We start from the raw sequence: 12,703 nt of genomic DNA, 5'->3' as shown, positions 1-12,703 counted from the left end.
CATCATCTGCCTCAGCGGTTGTAGCCTATGGAGGAGAACGGTGAGCAGAAGGTCATTTACCACATAGATAGCACAACTGTGTTTGAATTAATGTCACAGAAGCAGTGTGTGAATTTGACAGTCAGTATATGTGCCAATATGTGCTGTGATGCAGTTAGGTGCCATGCCATGTGCCCTCCTGAAATGGTGGCTGCCTGACCTGTGAGGAGGGACAAGGGGAAATGAAGTAACTGCGCTGGCGTTGTGCTGCATCGTGGTAGGCGGTCGATGACCGACGCGCAACTCCGCATTGGTTATCATTGGGCCCTATGGGTCCCAGGAGCCAATGCCTATGTACGCCGGTGGTGCCGGTGCGCACCGCCACAGTCATCACCGCCATTCTCTACCTATTCACTCACTTGCTACCTGACCATCAACATGAGAGGACCTCCACTGCAAGTGCTGCTGTGACCTGAGTCTGGAAGCGACAATGGCTAGAGTGTCTGGGGAAAGGGCCCCTGCCTTCACTGCAGAGAAATTGGAGTAACTGGTGGATGGGATCCTCCCCCAGTACACGTTACTCTACGGTACTCCAGACAAACAGGTGAGTACCATGTGAGCATGATCCATGGGCAATGCCTGTTTGGAGTGGTGTGGATATAAGCCACATGTTGTGGGGTGCTAACGCGTCCTGGCCTGAATGCTGCATGAGAGGTGGTCACTGTATGTGCATTAGGGCACGGGTGGGAACTGGTGGGCAATAAGTATGACAGTCCGGACGGGTGAGTAATTACATTTTCCGCTGTCTTTTCCCTCTAGGTCAGCGCCCACCAGAAAAAGGGTATTTGGCGTGCCATCCAAGGAGGTGTGGAGCATGGGGGTCTATCACAGGCAGAGCACCCACTGCCGCAGGAGATGGGAGGACCTGCGCCGCTGGACCAAGAAGACGGCGGAGGCCCAGCTGGGGCTGGCCTCACAACGTGGAAGGGGTGCCCGTCACACCATGACCCCCCTGATGTTCCGCATCTTGGCGGTGGCCTATCCAGAGTTGGATGGGGGCTTGAGGGCATCATAGCAGCCACATGGGGTGAGTACAGTTTCAGAAAGCTGACTTTGCACGCTTTAGGAACTAACTGGGAGGGGGATGTGGGCTGTGGGTGCCCCTAGGCCAGGGCGATCATGGCAGGGTAGGTCCCTTGTTTGCAGGCTCTGAAGCACCCCTACCCCAATGGTACAAGTGGCCAACTACTACTGGGCAGGGTCCTGTGGGTGTCATGTGTGCAGATTCTGGCGTTAGGCATTGTACCCCATGGGCTGGTGACTACCTTAATGAGTGGTTGGGCATGGCCTAGTGCATAGGGCAGCTCAGTGTGTATTGTGTACGCCAATGGTAGTGGTGTTGCTGGCATTGACCATGTGTATCCTCTGTCTATCCCCCCTTCTTGTTTTTGTCACCCTGTCCTTGTGTGCATTAGCATCATCTGGGAAAGGAGCAGAGGCACCGGCAACGGAGGGAGCTGCATCCCACATGGCCCATGAGGGCGAATCCACTGAGCGAGAAGGCGCCAGTGGGACGGAGGACGAGGGGAGCTCCACGACGGGACAGGAGGGGATACCAGTGACAGTGACTCCTCCTCTGATGGAAGCTCCCTGGCGGTGGTGGACACCTCTATGCCCACCCCAACAACAGGTACAGCCGCCACTCCCTCTACCAGCACTGCCCTCCCAGCAGCCCCTCAGCGTGTTTCCCGTGACCACTCACCCAGGAAGGTGGGCATCTCTTTCGCCCCAGGCACCTCAGGCCCTGCCCCAGTCAGCCCTGCTGCCCTCAAGGAGGAGGTTATTGACCTCCTGAGATCCCTCACTGTTGGGCAGTCAACCATTCTGAATGCCATCCAGGATGTCGAGAGGCATTTGCAACAAACAAATGCATACCTGGAGGGCATTCATTCTGGTGTGGCGGCCGAATAGAGAGCATTTCATGCTCTGGCCTCAGCAATGATGGCAGCCATTGTCCCTGTGTCCAGCCTCCACCCTCCAACTTCCACTACCGAGACCCAATCCCCTATACCTCACCCTATCTCAAGGACACCTTCAGACCAGCATGCACACACATCAACAGACAAAAGTGGCTCAGGAAAACATAAGCACCACACATCATCACACAGACACTCACACAAGCACCATACCCATGCACACATACCAACATCCACTTCCTCCACTGTGTCCCCCTCCTCCTCTTTGTCCACCTCCCTCTCAGTAGCGTCTCCACTCACACCTACATGCACTACATCATCAGCCACTGCCTCCATCACCAGCACGCCCATCACAACACACCCCTCACAAGCAATCACCACCCCCACAACCATGCACACATCCCCTGTGTCCTCTCTCAGTGTGTCTGTGAGCCCTCCTCCCAAAGTACACAAATGCAGGCACACACCCACTCAACAGCCATCCACCTCACAACAGCCTCCAGCCCATGCACCTTCACCCAAACTCAGCAGATGTACACCTCCTACAACCACTACCTCTTCCTCCACTCCCACACTCCCTCCATCTTCCTGTCCCAGTGTGTCAAAAAAACTTTTCCTGGCTAATGTTGACCTCTTCCCTACGCCTCCTCCCCGTCCTTGCCCCTATGGCTAGGGTGTCTAGATCCCAGGCCAGCACCTCAGCCACCAAGTCGGCGTCCGCGGTGGTCCCTTCAAGTCCGAGAGGATCGAAGGGGGCACCCGTCAGGGCTGGCAGTGTGCCACCTACCGATGCTAAAGACCACCCGATTCCGCCACCTGCCAAGGTTAAGAAGGGGCAGGCATGCAGCACGGACAAGACGCACCACCCACCCAGCAAGGTCTCATCCAAAACAAAAGAGGACAGTGCCAAGGTCCCAGCAGAGTCTACCAAGGTGGGGAAGGGACACAAAAGCAAGGGCAAGTCACTTCAGGGCTCGGAGCCTCCTGGTGAGGGACTGGTGACCACCATTTGTCCAGACAGGCCAGCAACCTGTACCACGGTAAGCACTGCTGCAACTACCGCCACCTGCACTGCCACTTGCCCCGCCATCTGCACCGCTCCCTGCACCGCCGCTGCCACAACGACATTCACCAGCATCATCCCCAGTGGGCAGCCGTCCGAGGCTGCTAGAGACGGCCTGGTGTCTCCCTCCACTACTACAAGCACCTGTATCACGGGCAGCACCAGCAGCATCTCCGCCACATACACCGCCGCAGGCACCACCACCTGCTCCGCCAAATGCACGCCACATGCCCTGCTGGAGCCACTATATCGGACATCAGCAGCATCCTCAGTGGGCAGCCGTCCGAGGCTGCAGGAGACGTCCTGGACCCTGCACACACCACTTGAGGTACCACCACCAGCACTGGCACTACCAGCAGTTTGCAGCCTAAGTCGCCGCAGGATGGAGTGTGGCTCTGCCTCTATGGAGTATCATGATACCTGTTCCCTGCACATCTCGTGCCTCAGACACCCAGGTGCAGCATCACTGGGCATAATTTCCCCTCCAGAACCAGTGGAGAAATGCATCCACTCACCCAATCCTTGGCACGATGAAGCAGACTGGGTACAAGGCCCCCTCCAGAACCAATGGAGAGATGCATCCCCTCACCCAATCCTTGGCAGGATGAAGCAGACTGGGCACGATGCCCCCTCTAGAACCAGTGGAGAGATGCATCCACTCACCCAATCCTTGGCAGGATGAAGAAGATTGGGCACAAGGCCCCCTCCAGCACCAGTGGAGAGATGCATCCACTGCCCCAATACTTGGCAGGATGAAGCAGACTGGGCACAAGGCCCCCTCCAGAACCAGTGGAGCATGTCACCCACTTGAGAGACTGTGGCTTTGCACTCCCCAGGACCAAGCAGTGGGCAAACCACCCACTTGAGAGACTTGAGAGACTGTGGCTTTGCACTCCCCAGGACCAAGCAGTGGGCAAACCACCCACTTGAGAGACTGTGGCTTTGCACTCCCTAGAACCAAGCAGTGGGCAAACCACCCACTTGAGAGACTTGAGAGACTGTAGCTTTGCACTCCCCAGGACCAAGCAGTGGGCAAATCCACCCACTTGAGAGACTGTGGCTTTGCACTAGCCAGGACCAAGCAGTGGACAAACCACCCACTTGAGAGACTGTGGCTTTGCACTCCCCAGGACGTCGCTGTGAGCATGTTGCCCTCTCGAGGAGCAGTGGTGTAGTACCATCTTCTGGCTGAGGTGCCCCCCTCCCCTTCCCCCTGAGATGCCTGTGCTTTTATTTGACGTGATGCCCCTGCAGTGTTCTCTCCATTTTGAGGCAGAAGTCAAGTGTGGGTTTTGCCCATGTTTTTTGGGCCACTGGTCCACGGACATTTACAAAGGACAGTGTACGGCCTTCTGTACATATTGTAAATATTTGTATATACTTTTTCTTTATATTTGTTAGCTATATCTGCATGTTCCAAAATGTCACAGATTTAACTCAATTCCTTTTGTCCTTGCATTCTTGCAGGGGGTAACAGGGTGTATCTGTAATGCTGTTGGATGTGTTAGTGTGTATGGTGTTTTGGGTGAGGGTGGGGGTGTTGCGTGTTGCATGTGTGTGTCACTCTCTTTTTCCTCCCCCATCCCCTGTGTGCTAGATGCAGTACTCACTGTCATCGTCGCCACCGCCGTCTTTCAAATTCCTGGTGTATTAGTAGATACACCAGCATGGGGAGGACCTGCAGTTTGGGCTCCATTGTGTCCTGGTTCTTTGTTGAGTGTCGAAAGATGAGTGGTTCCCCTGCAGAGTACTGTTTCCTCTGTGCTTTTGATGTCGTTGGTACCGCCCCTAAAAAGCTGGCGGATTGGCCTCTCATAATACAGTGGGCGGTACATTGTCTTGCGCCTGTCTGTTGGCGGTGACCGCCGTGGTGTTTGTTGCTAACGCCCTGGCGGTCGGAGTGTTAAAGTGGCTGTCTATGAAGGCGGTTTCCGCCGTGGTTGTGATCCCATTTTTGTGTCCGCCAGCCTGTTGGCGGTATTACCGCCACTTTATCTTCGACTGTCAAGGTTGTAATGAGGGCCAATGTGTCTTTAGCAAATGCTTATTAATATTAATTGAAGTGCTCATGTTTAGGTTATTGTAGTAGTGTGTTAAATTTAATGATTACATATTATATATTTGCTTTATTAAATCTTAGGCCTTAAGTTAGCAAGGTTTGGGCCTAGTTGCACTGCCTCATGTTAATCTGTACTGGTCAAATATTTGTGGGAATGTATATCTAGAGAAATGAATTTTGGTATTGTTTTTTTTTCCACTGAGTTGTCCAAACGTTAGCAGATATCTTTAACTTTCTCATGAGAATTGCTTGTAGAATCATGTTGTTCCCAGAATGATACAATGTATAGTTTATTGCATGAAACAGAGATGTTTCCAGGAGCTAACAATGGATGCACTGACTAGAGTATGGACGGATACAAAAATGTTGCCTGACGGTGGGAACAGGAGACTAGAAGCCAATCATCGATATGTAAAAGACAGTTTAGTTATATCTTCGATTTATGCTCGTATTTCTATTGGGCTAAATGTAAACATTCGATTCTTTGACCAGTGGCAATGTGGGAAGTTCTTTATACGATTTTAACTTAGCCTGAATGCTAGAGGTGAGAGAGGCTTATTTTATTCTGCCAGAGGAGCTGAACAGTACCTAATGATTCCTTCCTATCTTTGACTTTATTGCTTAAAATTCTGATGCCGAATGCTGTCCCCTTACGCATTGCTTTCTGATGGTTTGGATAGCTTAGAGTCCCCCATATCTGAACAATTCCCTTTCATAGTCCGTTGCTGATGTTGACCGAACTGATGTCCAACTGACTAAGATAATCGTATCTTGCTGATCTACATGAGGAGAAGTTTAAAAAAATGCTATTGTTCTTGATGTGAGTTTTGTCTTTTGTTTTCTAGGTACCAACCACTATTTTGATAGAGCCATAGTTAGATATTTTCCAAATTTATGATGAGTAAATTATTATGCATGAAACCCAAACATGCTATGCTAATCAGATGGTTAGTTAGGGAACCCTGAAATGTGAACAGGTTGCTATTAATTGATGATTGATGTTGCTCAGTTGCTGAACCAGATGTATGTCATTTCCATTGCTCAGATATTCTTGCTATTGATTTGTACTGTAATTCTAGAGTGTTTATGCACTAATTAAATTGAGGTTCTTTAGAAGGTTTGGTCAACCAGTGTTGTTCTCGTATGCTCATCAGCTTATGTCGAGATTGATTTACGTGATATTAGCATTTTTAATAGAGGGAAACATACTTTCTAACTTTATACAAAGGTGTGATTATTCATGGCCAAATGGGTCATGGTGCGTGATGATTATAGACTACAAAGGTGTTTACTGTTGTTTATTGATGATATTGTGTTGAATTGTGATTTTATGGTGGTAATTACTCTAAGCACAGTCAAAAGGTCCATTGAACCTCTAACGCGTCCCATTATAAATTAAATATAAGAAACCACATAAGGTCATACGCGCTAACAACCATCTATTTAAAGACTCTTTAAGATAAGGCTGGATCTTTTTGTATTCGTAAGATTTATCAATTAGATGTGTGTAGGGCAGATCTCCGATTTTCTCAATATCAGCTTTATGACAGATGGCCATAACTTGTTGACCTGCAAGGATGCAACAGTTGATGCAGAGACTGACTCTAAACTGATCTTTAAATCACTGTCCGTGGCTGCTAAGTATGACCCCCCAAAGGTTATTCAGAGCTTTATAATCCTCAAGTAGGGCCTTCTTTAAGGTTTCTGGGTCAACAATAACTAGTAAGTGGTAATATTTGATATGCAATGCCTTGCATTCCAGCTCTTGAAATAGTAAGGCCAATTCAGACGTAGCAGCAACTCCCTTGTGTGTTTTAGTAGACTGAAAATTCACCTGTAGGCATTATACTGTATCTTGTCTAGTGCAATTGAGAGTTTCCCAGTATAAATTTGATTACCATAGGAAATAGTAGGTTGTTGTTTGGATTGCACATCTCAAATTTTTTCTTGGCTGATAGACTGTGCAGAGAACAAATTTGACTGCAGATGTTCTTTTCTTGAGATACTGTAGTTGTGAGCTGTGCTTGCAGTTATCAGCAAACCATACTTCCAGAAAGTTTTATTTGTTGGATTGTCAATCTTAAATTCTCCTAACCTCCACTGCTGATTTGACTTGTGTTTGTAGTTGCAAATAGCATGACTTAGTGGCCGATTACGAGTTTGACGGTCCCAACGCAGGACCACCAAACTTGTGGCGAGGATGCCACTGCCATGGCGGTGGAGCTCCCCCACCCTCTACTACAATGTTTCCGCCAATCCGACCAGCCTGACTGGTGGAAGCTTTGAAATGGAGCGTTTACGCCAATCACACAGGTGTGAACAGTGCTTTAGGATAGCACTCAGTTCCCTTAATGGAGCTGAGTGCTACCTAGTAGCACAGAGGGGGCTGACCAGCCCCCTCGGAACGCCCACTATCTGCAAGGCAGACAGTGCACGTTCCAACGGTGCTGGGCAGTGGGACCCCTGCACTGCCATGCCATAGGCCGCCTGTGTCCCCATCACTTGTTCTCCACCAGCCTTTTCATGGTTGGGAAACCACCATGCAAAGACTGGAGGAGAACAATTTTGTAATCAGCAAGGCGGCGCTGAGTTCAGCTGTGCCCTGGCTGATTACAACCAAGACCGCCATCAGCACGTTTGGAACAATGTTCCTGGCGGAGACTGTGGTCAGGGTTTCTTTAAGACCCAATCCTTGGCAGTATTGTACTCTTGATATGACTTGGCCCAGGTCCACTTTATATAAATTAAACAGAATCAGTGCTAACACACACCCCTCTTTCAAGCCTCGATTTGTTGATATTTCAGATGTAACTCCATTTCCGTTGTCAGGCTTAAGCCTTAATGCAGACCTGTGTGTTGGAACAGAGAGAAATAATTGCCTTCAACAGGGAAGAGGAGATGCCTCGTTGGCTAATTCTGATCATAATGTATACCTATGTTTACTATCGAATGTGGGAGTGTAATCTACGAAACAGTTGAAGAGTGAAGGGCTGAAGGATTTTGTGGTTTGCTGGACCAAATAGGATAGGGCGACCATGTTAGCTATGGTTGATGACTTTGACATAAACCAGTTTGTTAATACAGAACTATATTTTCCAGTACAGACCATGCCTTAAGTTCCTACAGTTAAACCTTTGCGTACGCTTTCACTCGTACATCTAACAGGGCAATTAATCAGCAGTCCATTTGGGGCCGGCGCCACATTCCCTCTGATTGTTTTTGAGACTTTACTAAAAACTTTGTAAATAAACATGATTCCTTGCCGATCATGCTGGAATTTTTTGTGCAATCTCTCTATCCGTCATTTCTTCTGCCCCATTTGTAGACTTCAGAGGAGATTCGAGTGGTTTGTAGGACAGCTGGTCGATATTGATTGAGTTGTTTGAGGTGCTGTTTTTTGTCCATTATCTAGGCCCTCAGCATATTCAACCCACAATTCCACGACTACCCAATTTCCCCTTATGCAGGGCTTACTTTATAATTTTTAAAATGTGTTGCCCAGATTGTGCCTGGTTGTGAGGGCTGAGGAGGGAATGAACATAAAGCCATTCTTTTTCCAAATGTTTGGTCTTAGCGTTCCATATTAACTTATGGTGCTGTTTTCTTAATGTAAATAATCTTTCCTGCAGCGTAGTATTATGTCTATTTGTTCTACATTCTCTCATGGGTAGCCTTAGTGCTCTGCTGCTTTTCCATATCCCTGCCATGTGCCAGGGGTTTTTAAAAAGCCCTTGAGGGGCGTTATATGGATAAGTATTTGCCTGTCTATCTTTTAAGGCCTGGTACAAGGTGCCCATGATATAACCAAAAGAAGATGTCAGACTTTGACCTGGGTTGGGATCCCTCATGTATTTGGCCCAGTTGAAGGTTACCTTCCAATGGCTGGGTCTCAATTCGCTAATCTTGCTCCATTTTGGCCGTTTTAGTGGCACATAGTACTCATGTCCTTGGGCCTCGCCCACAACATTTAGCTGAGTGGCTGCTCTGGCGATCAGCCGAAATGAGAAACACTGTGGAAGGTGATCACTGGCCTGAAGTTGTTTATTTTGGAGTCTTTGTAGATGCAGTGTACAGCATGACTTACAAATGTGTAGTCCAAAATGGAAATGCCTTTGTGGGTAGTGGCTTTTATTATTCTGACTTTTGTTTGGTTGCAGCAGGGCTAAGCTATTGGTTAGCAAAAGGATAATTGTTTTCCCCTCTCACTTGGTCTTTAAAGTTTGATTTAGATATTTTAGATGAAACTACATTATACATTACTAATTACATTAAAAATAAGTTACACAATCAAATTAGAAACTATAGTGAAAAAGTAACAATTATACTAATAATATATATCACATTATTTAAAAAACAATATTTATTACAACTAATTAAGCAAATAAATAATAGTCTTAAAAATGATATAACATACATACAAAAAATGAGGTTCTTATCTTTGATATTCTGTTCCACTATATTTTTGTAGTGACAGTATTTTTGACAGAATATTCATGTCACTATGGCCCCAATTACGAGTTTGGCAGGTGGAAAATGCATATTAGAGCCGGCGGCAATGCTGTTGTGCGTCGGGTGCACCAGCACCCGTTGGGCAAAACACTGTCTGTAAAGCCGACAAAGATTTGCGTGACGGGGCTGGCCAAGGGGGCCCCCGCCACCCAGTCTCCGCAAGCCTTTACATGGAGGTGTTAGGGGTTGTAATCCCCAGGGCAGCGCTGCTTGAAGTGACTTTCAAACCATTACATCAGATGCCTGGGAGATTCATCGTCGAAATGACCTCACAAAGCCTGCGTGCACTCCTGGGAAGTTGCTTGCACTAAAGACCTTGAGCACCGAGCAGACTTGTGTTTTGTCTTTTCTACCCTCTCCCCCACATTCTCCAACATGGAGCGAAATACAGTAAACCTATACTTTTATTCTAAACTCTAATATGATATATCTTTGTGCATTTCAAAACAATAGTTTCCTTCCTCCGTGCACCATAATTCAAATCCTAGCACCATTTTCCTGTACAACACTGATACCACACACCGCCGCAGTACCAACTTTCACCACTGCTTTACCACCTCTAATGTAATACTATAAAACAGCAGTGTACTATGTACCTTTGCGATGGCAATACCACACTGCTGCAATGTGAATCTTCAGTGTTGCAATACCACCCCAGAACTGGTGTTAACTCACAATAGCAGCATGTTATCAGGGCTATACACTACAACTTAACACCACCTACTTACATCATGACACTTTCACCACCCTCCTCTTAGCACTGCATAAACACATCACAAGGGTGCCCTAGTGCCTCACCACCACACCACATCACAAACCGACACAACCTCAAAACCACCCAATACAATTAAACCAACACTGCCACAGCACTGTCAGTGTCACACCACCACATTATCTGTGTCTAGCACTGTACTTTCATTCCCCAAACTACTTTTCTCCCCTCAAAGCATCACTCTGCCAAAGCACGGCATCGCAATACCACATACTACAACAACAGCACTTTACATCCTCGCAGCCAGACATAAAACAGTTCTTTATTTTCAATACACATAAGCTTTTGATTATAACAAAGTGATATCTTCTGGCATTTTGCCTTTGGACATTCTGGGTCTCTGTTTGCTTTCTCTTTTATTTGAATTTGTATATCACTGCAGTGCGAACCATTGCTAAGATTTTATGTCTACATGAAGAGAAACACTGTCAGAGAAAATTGATTTTAAGGATCTTAAGGAGAATTGTCATTTTGATTGTGTGCATTCAATTAAGTTCAAAGTCAACTGCTAGTGAAGGCAGTATAGTGGTGTGGTGGTGGTGTGAGAAAGTAGTGCAGTGGTGTTGCGTGACAGGATAGTGCTAGGTGTAAAGCTGTGTTGAGGAATGAATTGGTGGTGGACAAAATATTGTCTAGTTGTGTCACTGTAGTGTTAGGGTGGGAGAATAAAAGTACTTTGGTGGTAAGACAGTTGTAGAAGGGTGAAACTGTGGGGGCACAGTGCACTGATTATAGTTTTGAGGAATAGGGTGATGCTGCAAGTGTGAGGGGTGGTAATGCAGAGAGTGATGTGATCTTGGTCTAATGTTTTGAAGTGGTAGAATGTCTGGAGTTTGTCCTGTGCTGGAGGATGCAAGGGTGGGCATGGTGCAGTCCTGGGATAGTAGTATAGTGCTGGAGGTGGTAGTGTAGTTCTAATATGGTATTACAGTTATGGCACATGATAATACAGCTTATGGAACTTATAATACAGCAGACTGGAGATCTGTCACGTTTGTGATGGAGTAACCCCTCCCCCAAACTCTAAACAAAGCCCTTTGTCTCTGAAGTGGAAATTGAAACTCTTAAGTGATATGGGGCAGAGGGCTGTAGCTGAAGGAAGTACACCAAACATGAGGTAGCCACTTGCTCCCATTTGTAAATATAGCTTATTAAATGTAATAAGGAATCTCCAAAGTTATCCTATGGAACGGATAGGCCTCACAGTAGTGAAAAATGCATTAAGGGTTTTTTCACTACCAGGAAATGTAAAACTTAAAAGTACATATCCAACCTTTTCATTACACAGCACCCTTCCCTTTGGGCTATCGAGTTGCCTCTCTTAGAGGTAACTTATAGATAATAAAAGGGGAGTTTAAGGCTTGGCAAGTTCGACATTACAGTTTGAAACTGCATTAAGGCTGCAAAGGCAGACCTGGGACATATTTTAAGGTGCTACTTAAATGGGTAGCTGTTGGAAATTGGGATATTAGATGTGTGGTTGGCACAAGTAATAGTTCCTCAATTGACCTCAGTGGGACCCAAACACCCCATTGTAGTGCTTGACTCTCACAGGGTAGCGAAGTGGAGCAGTCTAATGCCTACTCAAGAGAGGTGGTGTTGGCTAGCTATCACCAATAACTGGCATGCAATAACAACACTCAATAAATGATGGTCCAGTCAGAACTTTTTCTTCAGAAAAAGGCGAAGTACATTTATTATGCACACATTACTAAATACTACACAATAATATATAAATGTACATTGGCAGATCGAACAAACCATAGAAGACATTGTGTAATCATTGGTCACCCCCTAGAGGGGTCACCCACACATATTAAGTGAGTTTCAACATTCATTGTGTAGTCACAGTATTACCCTGGCATGAATCATTGTCATGAGTGTGATAAGGATGTATCACTAAACATATGCAATCCTCATGAAAACCCAATAAAACATTTATCAGAAATAAACTTTGCATTTGTGCATTCTTTCATATTCTTGGCATTAGACTTTAATGGTCAAAATAGCCCCTAGGGTCATCATAGTAACAATGGCATATTGAAAATGAATTGTAATTTAACCTTATATTCAGCCCCTACAGGGCGTAGCTACCTGAAAACAGCATGATGGAAAACATTGCAATGTAGCAAACATTCAGCCCCTAGAGAGAGTAACTACATGAATAATGTATTACATCTTTTTAGGCATTCCAGACCTTTTAAAATGTTACCATACAAAACGCCCCTAGAAGGTGAACCATTCCTGGCTGTAGAGTAAAACCTCCAGCCATGGCAGAGTTTGAAAATGCATTGGAAGACAGGGAGGGTGATGATTTTGAGGTCCCCCCAACTTGGGCGAGGACC

The sequence above is a fragment of the Pleurodeles waltl genome, chromosome 10 (assembly GCF_031143425.1).
Source record: "Pleurodeles waltl isolate 20211129_DDA chromosome 10, aPleWal1.hap1.20221129, whole genome shotgun sequence".
NCBI lineage: Eukaryota > Metazoa > Chordata > Amphibia > Caudata > Salamandridae > Pleurodeles > Pleurodeles waltl.
The sequence above is the reverse complement of the archived record's forward strand: the minus strand, read 5'-3'. Positions refer to the sequence as shown.